The following is an 11,177-nucleotide window of genomic DNA, read 5'->3' as shown; positions in this document are numbered from 1 at the left end:
AAACTAAAACCTATCTATCTTTTAATGAATATTAGAATAGTATTAAAATCATAAAACTAAAACTAACAGCGATTAAAAGTACATCAACTTTACTACATGAATATTATTTGCTCACTTGGGAGCATTCTTACTATTCTTTATTTCACCAAGCTTACATAAAGGTGCACTTGAACTTTTCTGGTGTAGAGCATGCCACCTGCTTGTCTCCGTGGATAGTTGTTGCTTAGCCTGGCATGTTCCACAGTATGGCACTGAACTCCATGGAGACAAGCAGGTGATGTCAAGGTGAGAGGCAAAACCCTGCACAGTAAGAATGCGTGTTATTCTTAATTTAACAAATACAAGATAAGTTAATTTCAGGCAAAGTAACAGCAACAACAACAACCCACAGCATTAGTTGGAAATTACCACTTATAGGCTGTTACATGATTTTATTCCTGCTTATTATGATGTTATAATGCCAAACAAATCGACTTTTACACAAACTGAAATTCCCCCATTTGACAACAGCTACTTTTAATTCATTTCATTTTATTTCAAGTGAAACATGTGAATGAGCGCTTTGCCTGTTCCAGATCAGACACTCTGTAACAGCACCTGCCTGCACCTTTATGCATTTGAACCTTACACTAGAAATAACGCCTCAAACATAGTTCTAACTTCATCAATGTGACAGACAGCGTCGCTCCGCTCCTGTCGCTGCTTCTCACTCCTCTGTGTCAAACGAGGCCAAACTTTTCTCCACGTCCCTAAAACGTCTTTGTACGTGTCAGCGCGCGCCACCCCGGATACCATTTTTAGGACCCAAATGTACGGAGATGTCAGCGATGTAAAATGGAACCCCGTGCTGCGATTATAATTAACATTTTCAACCTACATCACTCTCCCTCCTACTTTCTTTTCTTTCTCCTCCTCTCCTTCTTTCCTTCACACTGTTCACTCTCTCCTATGCAATAAATGGGAAAAATGCAAGTGGGAAAGAATAGAGGGGAGGAGGAGGAGTGTATGAGAGAGAGAGAGAGAGGCAGAGGAGAGTGGCCAGAGGGAGGGAGGGAGGGGGGAACGGCGTATGCTTGTATACAACCCTGATTTCCATTTTTTTCTCAACTCGTAATGTATTTAATTCTGGTGAAACGTAATCATGACGTGTCGTGTCATTAATCTCTTCGCCGCCTCTCCCGTAAGTACACTGAGGCTTTACTTTCAACCTATAGCCTATATCTACATATATCTAACAATATTTTATCAACTAGTATGTTTACATTTGCACTTTTACGCATGGGCGCGTCAAACCTTGGTTACGTTACAAAATTAAGACATTTGGTGCCTTTTTAAACGAGGGCGCAGGGGAAATGGTCGTAGTAGTAGTTGTAGTTCATTTTTCAGTACTTTGTAGTTTGGATGCGTGTGAGTGAGTGATTGGCATGTAGCATGTAGCAGTCCGTGTCTCGTGCGTATTCCACTTTGTCATGTATGTTACCCGGCGTGTGCACCGCCGAGCGACGTTCACGCAGCCTCGCAGTCTGCGTATAGCGGTGACATGACAAAAAACTGGCTAAAATTAGATCTTTTACAGAAAATTCCCAATGTGCTTCGCGTTGTTTTGCTCATAACTCGACACAAGTCATGTCGTTTGAGGGCATTTGTGCACTTTAAAATGGTTGTAAGTGCGTAAAAGTGGCCCTAAGTGGCAAAACGTGTATTATTTGTCAAATCAAGTAACTTTAAACCAGTTGTACAAGCTCGTGTTTATTTTTAGCCACGTGTGCGTATCAGATTTGAAAGAAAAACTCATAAAGATGCATATTGTTGTAACGTATACGATGCATGTCCAAAAAGTAGCTTTACAAAGGGAGGCACAAGTTGATGGAGGGTTCACTACGAGCCAGGGACGCATTGTCGAAGCGTAAAAGTGGATTTTTCCCGTGTTAGCAAGTTGATTTACACCGCGTAATTTGTAGGTAGATGCGATTAGCTTGACTAATTCTTTTGTTGGCATTGTGTAACTGCATTGTTTTCGCCGTAAGCCTCGCCACTTTCCATGTGTGAGCCGCTAGAAACGCGCTCCGGATCTCCAAACGTTGGCTTTTTGACCGAGCGATTCACTTTTACCACCTTTTCCTACTACTCCGAGCTGTCCTAACATCACCTCCGCTGTCTACAAGCTCCCCAAGTCGAGTAGCAAGTGTAGCGTGCACCCGCGTAATCTGACCGTTTCCAGCCAAATTCTAATATAAGTTGCGTTTCAAAGTGTGCGTTTTTTGGCTCGCATTTGTAGCTTTTGTGACTGGTGTCGTTTTTGGGAAAGATTGGCAGACGGATTCAAGATGAAATCCATGGTACTTTTCCTCCTCCCCGCTCTCCGCTCTCGTCTTTCCCCTCCCTTAATCTTTTGTATAGAAAATTTAAGAACAAAATGGAGCAGGGGAGAGAGCGATAGATCGGTGTGACATGACACGGACAACGCCACCTTCGACTTCTCCAAAACTACGTGCCACTAATCGGTGTTGGTGGGATTTCTAGCCGGGATTGTGCGCTCGTTCGCGGGGTGGATGTCGTGTTCGCACCGCTGTTTGTTAGGGCATTGTTTGTTGGTGATTATTTATTTCATTAGCGTGAGTCTAATTGAGATGGCCGCGAGAGAGAAGAGGGGAAAGAGCGACTGAAAATGGTTGCACGTTATTGACGCACATCACAGGGGCGAGGGAGGAAATTCCACTTGAGATAAGGCGCAGACGTGTCCCGCTCGCTCGCAGTTACTAAAATCTACCAACGATGTTTAGGGATCCTGAAATGCCCTATTTTTCACATCGTGTTCAAATGTCAGAGGTTTTTTTTTTTTTTTTTTGCAGTGGTTGAGCCGTGGAAGTAGGTTGACTTGGCTGGCTCCGTTTTAAAAGCTCGGGTGTTGTGGCAGCGTCAAGTCCCATTTCAACTGAACTTGGGATAATTTTAGACAAGAAAATGTGTTATATTTAAGTAGAAAGCACAAGCATACACGTAGAAGTTGGACAGTGTTCAGTGTACAGTTCTTTTTTGACATGATTAACAGCTTTAGTGATCTGCATTGTTTTGGAACAGCATTTTTTTTTTAAATCTATTGCAACATGATAAAGATTTTAAAACATATAAAGCATATATAAGGTATAAAATTGGAATGACCAGGGGACCGGCAGACATATGTTTCACCTTAAAAGATCGCCTGCAATCACCTTTAACTACATCCACTTTAGCTGATTGAAATCTTCATAACTATACCTGAGCCAAATGCAGTACTCTACAATCAAATACTTCAACTTTTCAGATTGATCATTGTTAAGTTTTGTTACAACTACCACATATCTGGTGTTTGGACGTGCAATCATTCCTTTCATAACATTTGAATTCATGCATTTTAGCATTTTAGGTATAGTGTGTTTGAGAAATCATTTATCATGATGTGTTGAAGTGTTCACTCCAGCCGTCTCTTTCTCTCTCTCTCTTTACAGAAAACGTAATCTAATTCAAGTCCATTTTCAGTTGTGTAGATGCTGTTACTGTATGTTGAGCTGCCCATTGAAAATAAATTACTCTTTACAATTCATTTTACATTCTGAGGTTTATGGAGTTGAAGGTCACCAAGGACCCCATGTGCATTAGAAATAGCTCGTAATCCTTTTCTTTGTTGTATTGATTTACTTGTAAACAGCAGGAAAAATAACTCTTAAAGCTGCACGGTGTAACTTTTCTAGTGGAAGTCTCTCGCCTCTTTGTCTCCATGGCGATGTCACTGCTTTGCTTGGAATATTCCGCAGTATGGCATTGAAGTTGGAGATGTGAATCCACTTGCAGTACGTAAGCACGTTTTCAAGATACAGTTAATGCCATACTGTGGAATATTACAGGCAAAGCAATAACATCTCCATGGAGACAAGCGAGCGGAGGTCCCTCTAAAAAGTTACATCGTGCATCTTAAAATAAAATGAAATGACTTAGATTTTTGTACACTCTGACTAGTCTTGGAGTAAGATAACCAGCATTCCACTTAAAATTAAAAGTTAAGAATATTTTGTTAATCTAACAGGAAGAAACTTGTCAAAATCTACTCAAATCAATCAAATTTTAACTTATTTATTGTGTTTTTTTCCATTGTAAAGATTGGAGAACATGTATTATGTAAGACTAAGCTCACATCAGCTCATGAAGTTTGAGGTCAGGTGAAGGGTCAAGAACAGGACGAGGAGTTGTTACATTTTGAGCCACTAGGGGTCAGTAAAAATGGTAAATGCAGACAGCAGCACACAGACCGGCTTCGTGGGTTGGTTCCTGTTTGAGTGGAGGTCCTTTGGGTGCTATCTTCTCTTGAATACTGCAGCTAGCAACTCCTGACCATGACCCTGGTTCATAAGCGTTTTCACCATCGATTTGAATGTTCCAAGCAGGTCAAATGAGAACAAGTGGACATATAAACTAGAAAGATGTACTGTGTAACCTTTCTAGTGGAGAGTAGCCACTTCCTTGCCTTGAATGTTGCAGAGTGTGGCATTCATTTCTCCACAGGGACAAGCTGTTCAATCATATTTTTGCAATCCATCAGAAATGCACGTTTTACTGTTTTGATTTTGAGATTCAGGTTTTTATGAATACTATTTTTAGTTGATGGAATACAACACAAAAATAATCTGATTTCTGTTCCAAACTACATACTTTTGTTTACAGAGGATTTCCTGTAGACTGCTCCATTAAAAGTCCATGCTGATCATTGGTGATTAGAAACAATTAGGTCTTGATTTGATTCAGATCTGATTAAGTCCGCAGCCATACTTGTAAACTGCTAGTATGTTGTCCATCTTTTGTGCATTATAATTTTAGCTGGTCAAATTCTGTGTAATTTATGAATCAATCAATGATATGTTTTTAGAGACAGATATTGATGCCGAAATCATGGCATCGTCTGCCATGAGTGGATCATTGTAAGGGTCCAATGTTGTTATGATACTAAAATTTCTATCTTGATTTTGATAGTAAAGAAAAGTATGGAGTAAGAAAGCTGCCAGAAATGTTCGTGTGCATATAAGATAGAAATCTGTGCATATTTGGGAAATCTGTGCATATTTTGTTGTAGCTGAGCATAAAATAAATATTCGTAAACTCTCAAATGAGTCCAGTCGCACATACAATGTGTTGTGTGTATTTTATCCATCAGAATACAAATTGAAAACTTACAACATCAACATTTACAATCACAAAATTTAAAAATTTACGATTACACTTTCTTCAGTACGAATACGAATTCACAGACGTGAATTCATTTTGTGATTGTAATTCTTGATGCTGTACCTTTTCAATTCGCATTCTGAGGCATAAAATACACACAACGCATTTTATGTATGACTGGACTCATTTGAGAGTTTATGAATATTTATTTTATATTCAATCACAGCCAAATATGCACAGATTTCCCAAATATGCAGATTTCTTAGCCTGATTCATTAGCCGGTTTCACTTCGTACAAACCATCTGACCTCGCAGCATTAGAATTTGTTTGCTCGACGGTAGGCAGGTACTTTTTTTATTGAACCAATCACTGCTCTTTGGTCGTGACGTATGTAATGCGCCACTAACCGGTCTAACTGGTATATTAAGCTTTTCCCATATCCCATAGGAAGAAGGGGAACAATGTCTTTCCCCTTGATAAAATTCACCAAACATTCTCTTTGTTCCGGCTTTAAATCCTCGATCTTGGGAACCGTTGACAACACAGAATGTTGATTGGCTGGTGCCTGAACTTGCACTTCCAGAGTTTTTGCGAACCCTCTAGTGTCGTCCAATTCTTGACATAGTTGCTGGAGAGAAATGAAATTGAGCACTAGGTGGCGCCAGCCTGGCTACAGATTTCTTATTTCTTATTTCTGAAAGCTTTTTTACGCCATAGAAAAGACTCGATACTCCATACGGAACACTCTTTCTTTAGAGTATGATTTTCAACATTAAGGAACAGTACTTTCTTTTGTATTACCACGTGCTCTTAGATCTGCTCCGCATCATTCTGAAGCGATACAGGAAAGGTTCATTTCCCTCCTGTGAATGTGATGTTTTTAGTATCGATACTTGCACTAATTAATATCTAGTTTTGATAGTAGTTTTTGTATCGATTAATTCGCGTCTGATTTCCGATACTTTTGACAGCACTTGTCCAAACACTGGAGTCTTTTACACTAATGACGACGTCTCAGTGAAAACAGGGCTGATGGTTTGGCCCCATTCAAACCCTGAGCTCTCTCTCTCTCTCTCTTTCTCTCTCTCTGTGTCTGCTTATGTTCAAGTGCTCTCCGCCCTCCCACTACACTACTCCCTCACTTCTCCTTACCCTCCTCCTCTCTCTCTTTTCTTTCTCATTGCTTCTTCTCTCCCTCTCCCTCGTTTCTCCCTCTCTCTGCCCCCTTATCTATTTCTTTCTCCTCGCTCCCTCTCATGCCACTCCCTAACCTTTTGTCCCTCTCTCGTTCTCTCTCTCTGACCCATCCCTCCCTCTTTCTCACCCCTCTTCACTCCTTCTCTCCCTCCTTTCTCGTCCCTTCTCCCTTCATGCTACCCAGTCTCCCCTCTTCGTTTCTCCCCTCTCACCCTGTACACTCTCTTCTCGCTCCATCCTCTCTCTTCCGCCCTTGCCTTTCTTACTCTTTCGCCCTCTCTTTGTCTCTCACCCTTTCTTTCTCCTCTTTTTTTAGCCTCTCATCATCCCCCCTTCTCCTTATACGACTAGAATACACACTACAAGAAGGTCTATCCCACCTCCCTCGCTACTTCTCTTCACTCTCTCTCTCTCTCTCTTTCTCCGTTCTCTCTCTCTTTCACTCCTTCACTCTCTCTCCTCTCCACCCTCTCACCATGCAGTCCCCCTCCTCTCCTCCTTTTCTCTTCTTCTCTATACATTAGTAGAAGAAAGCGACGTCCAGGCAGGTGCCACTTGGACCCTTACATTGTACACCACTGGAGTTTTTATTACGAGAAATACCCCCCTTTCTCTCTCTCTCTCTCTCTCCTCCATCTCCATCTGTTCTCTCTCTACTCTCTCCCTCCTTCACTAGTGCTCTTTCCTCTCTCTGTCTTCTTTCTCTCAACCTCTCTATAACTGTCTCACCCATTTGCTTGCCTTTCTGCTTCTCTCTCCCTCTCTATTTGTTCTCTTTCTTCCCTCTCTCTATCCTCCATACCCTCTCTCTTCTGCTCTCTCTCTGTCACATATCTCTCTCATCTCTCTCTTTCTCCCTCCTCTGTCTCTCTTCCGTCCCTCTCTCTATCCTCCACGCCCTCTCTCCCCCTTTTTCCTTTCTCTATCTCTCTTTCTGTCTCTCTCTCTCTCTACCTCATACACTTCTCTCTCTCTTCTTCTCTCTCTTCTTCCTCTCTGTCTCTTCCTTGCCCCACTTCACATTCATCCCATCCCTCTCTCTATCCTCCGTGCCCTCTCACTCCCTTTCTCGTTCTCCCTATTTTTCTCTCTCCCACTCTCTCTGTCTCATATCTTTCTCCTTTCTCTTTTCCTCTCTCTGTTTCTTCCTCCTCTTTCTCTACCCCCCATCTCTCTACATCATTTCTCTCTCTCTGCCCCCACTTCTCATTCATCCCTTCCCTCTCTCTATCCTCCATGCTCTCTCTCCCTTTCTCTTGTTTTCCCTCTCTCTCCAGCTCTCTCTCTCTGTCTCATATCTCTCTCCTGTCTCCCTGCATCATTTCTCTCTACCCCCACTTCTCATTCATCCCTTCCCTCTCTCTATCTTCCATGCCCCCCCCCCCCCTCTGTCTACCTCTCTCTCTCTGTCTGTCCCGCTCTCTTTGTGTGTCTTGTCTCTTCCTCTCTCTGTCTCTGCCCTCCCTCTCTCCCATCTCCCTACATAATTTCTCTCTCTCTCTGCCCCCACTTCTCATTCATCCCTTCCCTCTCTCTATCCTCCATGCCCTCTCTCCCTCTCTCTCTCTCTCCCTCTCTCTATTTCTCTCTCTCCTGCTCTCTTTGTGTGTCTTGTCTCTTCCTCTCTCTTGTCTCTTTCCTTCTCTCTGTCTTATATCTTTCTCCTCTCTCTTTTTCTCTCTGCCTCTTCCTCCTTTTTCTCTACCCCCCTTCTCCCTACATCATTTCTTTCTCTCTGCCCCCACTTCTCATTCATCCCTTCCCTCTCTCTATCTTCCATGCCCTCTCTCGTTCTCCCTCTCTCTCCCGCTTTCTCTCTGTCACATATCTCTCTCCTCTCTCTCTCTCTCCCTCGTCTGTCTCTGCCCCGTTCTGCTTTCTCCCATCTCCCTGCATCACTTCTCTCTCTCCCTCCTTTGTCTTTCCCCCTCTTCTCCTCCCTCCCTCTCTCCTCCCTCTCCTCATGCATCCCTCTCTCCTCCACCCTTCCCCTCTTATACACTCTATTAAGAAGCCTACATCCAGGTGCCACTTAGACACCAAAAGAGCAGGCATATAAAGACACAGAGAGAGACGGAGAGAGAGAGAGAGAGAAATAAAAGAGAAGACTTGCGCACCAATCAAGGTTCCTGATTGATATAATTGGGTCGTTAGCGCGCTGCGGGAGAGACACCTGCCTGGCCTCACTTCTGCACAATCTGTTCCATTGTGGCGTTGTGGAGCCGTGCAGGAGAGAGGCTAATATTCGGATGCTATTAAACACTAGCCTTAGCGCTTAGCCGTCGGCGTTAGCATCGGGGGGGTTCAGAGGAGAGCCAGACATTTGTTCGAGCCGCTTTTCAAAGTAGAAGTCGGACCAGAAGTTAGTAATAAACATGAACATACTTGCTTTGTACCAGTGTGTGATAGTATTTTGACCCTCATAGTATATTGACCCGGGGTGAAGGATTTTGACTCTCCTTACTTTTTTCTTTAGTAGTAACTTATCTGATCATTATTTCTCATGTCATTTACTTTTATTATATATTGCTACATATTTACTTTCTTTTAAGGTATTTTAAGGAATGTTTTGATGGAGAACGACTTGGTATTTTGTGTAAATGTAACGTACTGTTAAAATTGCATATACATAACAATCTTGTCACTTTTTATATTGTATTTTACATTGTTATGGTTTTTAGTTTGCTGTGTTCAGATAATCCTTAATCATAATGTCAATTTAGGCAATGGTTTGTAAAGATAACGACCTTGAATATAGTCATGTTATAATATATTGGGGGGTCAGATTATTATAGTCATAGGATTTTGACCTCCTTTATTTATAATTCATCATTGTCAATATTCAACTAACATGACTTCTTACTTTACATCATCATAACTATAATAAACATATTGAGGCATCAGATTACTATAGTTATAGGTATCCCCTATTTAACTATTCAACTGATCAGCCCTGTCTATTTTAACAAGATTCCAAGATTCCAATTCATTTATACATCACTTTGATTGCCCAATTAATTATCTCATTTTCAGTAAAATATGTGTAATTTTTTACATTCAAAAGTTATAATCGACATAAAAAAATCGACATTTGAGTTCAAAAAACAATGTCAATATGTGTTAATTTGCAGATATAGTATTAATATTCAAAGTTTTTCTATAGAATTCAAGTTCTTTATTAATAAAATATAGATTTTCATTAGGGTGTCAGTATTCTATGGGGGAGGGGTCAACATACCATAATAGGATTCTGACCTCACCGTGGGGTCAAAATACTATATGGTATTTGTTATTTTTATACTATGTGGTATGTTGACCCTGGGGTCTCCTCACCGTGGGGTCAAAATCCCATACCACACCTGTGAACTTAACTTGAAGTACATTTGAAGTGGTTCTGAGTGCACATTTTTTATCACATCTAGGATAGGGTGACCAGATTTTCAAAATAAATATCTGGGACACTCTGTTTGTGTTGGTTGGTAATAATAAAATGGTGACTCGCGTGCTTAATGGAGTAATTAAGGAATATTTAAGTGCACTCGACCCATTCACGACTAACATGTGAGTCAGTATAGTCACATTTTCTTAGTGTTTTGGTCGCAGCTTTTCTGTATTTTACCTTAACAAAAATTAAATTATTGAAAAATAAGGACACCAGGGACATTTCTGAGATAAAACTGGGACAAATCAGTGGTTTTGGATCAATCCACTGGGACACTGGACACAGAGCTCAAAACTGGGACTATCCCGGGGAAATAGGGACATCTGGTCACCTTAATCCAGGAGCAGTAACTTTTGAAAGAAAAATGAAAAATGAAATGTTAAAATTATAGTGTTTTCAGAGGCTTAAAGGCTGTATATTACACCAAACTGACTATTGTGAGATTGCAGCCATGTTATAATGCTGTTACCTCATCAAAAACATCCCTGGAGTTGTGTTTCATTCACACATGTCTGAGTAATCCTTTATTGTTAGTTCATCTACATCTCCAAAGCTCAAAATGCTCTGTTCCACCTTGTGATGTCATGAAGCAGTAGTTTCCAAGTTAACAGCTACCTTCTACCTTTAATTTAGTAGAGATTGGCAATTCCATGTCTGAAATCATCCAAATGATTCTATTCATCGTGTGCAGTCTGTCTTACCACATGACATCAAAAGGTGGAACAGAGTGTTTTCTATTTGAGAGAAGAACTCAGCCTAAATATGCAGGATTTGTGTGTTCAACATGTGTGAATGAAACAAAACACAACTCCTGGCATATTTGTGATGAGGAAACATTATAAAATAGATCAGAAAATAGCAGAAAATGGGCTCTGTAACTTAAGTCTTCAAAACTCAAAACAGCAAACCAACCAATTGTCTTCGCACATTGAACTCTAGTCCACTCTTTAACTCTGTCCAAGATCACAATATCAAGTAAATTAGCCCATATATGTTGTAATGTGATACTAAAAAGGGATGAGAGATTTCCCAGTGGCTTAAGTCAAATCAAGTGCCTTCTATATTAAGCCTTATATCATGTGGTGTACATGTCTTTAAATCAGCCACATAACTCTACAGGGAGGTCAGTGTGTTGGGGCAGGCTCCCATGGGGTTTAGATCTGCTCAAGGACAAATCTGCTCATGCTGAAAATATGTTGAAAATGATAAGAATTATATAATTGTTTCCCATAAACTTCTCAAAAAATTCAAATATGAAGAGTTTGAATGGCAGAGGCTACCAGCTCCAGTTATAATGTTCACGCCTCATGAACATATCTGGACTTGTGTTTTGTTTCATTC

The 11,177-nt window shown here is 40.9% G+C and overlaps 1 protein-coding gene across 1 annotated transcript in view; it reads left to right on the top strand.

The window, feature by feature from the left end:
* The first annotated feature begins 1,117 nt into the window (after nt 1-1,117).
* znf219 (zinc finger protein 219) overlaps nt 1,118-11,177 on the top strand; it is a 51,290-nt gene continuing 41,230 nt past the window's right edge. Inside the window, exon 1 of the mRNA XM_020924903.2 lies at nt 1,118-1,180. The gene's annotated coding sequence lies outside the window, so the exon portion shown is untranslated. The remainder of the gene's footprint in view (nt 1,181-11,177) is intronic.

The sequence above is a fragment of the Boleophthalmus pectinirostris genome, unplaced genomic scaffold (genome assembly GCF_026225935.1).
Source record: "Boleophthalmus pectinirostris isolate CB_2022bp ecotype Guang Dong unplaced genomic scaffold, ASM2622593v1 HiC_scaffold_20, whole genome shotgun sequence".
Lineage (NCBI taxonomy): Eukaryota > Metazoa > Chordata > Actinopteri > Gobiiformes > Gobiidae > Boleophthalmus > Boleophthalmus pectinirostris.
This window is presented reverse-complemented; position numbering and strand designations above follow the sequence as displayed.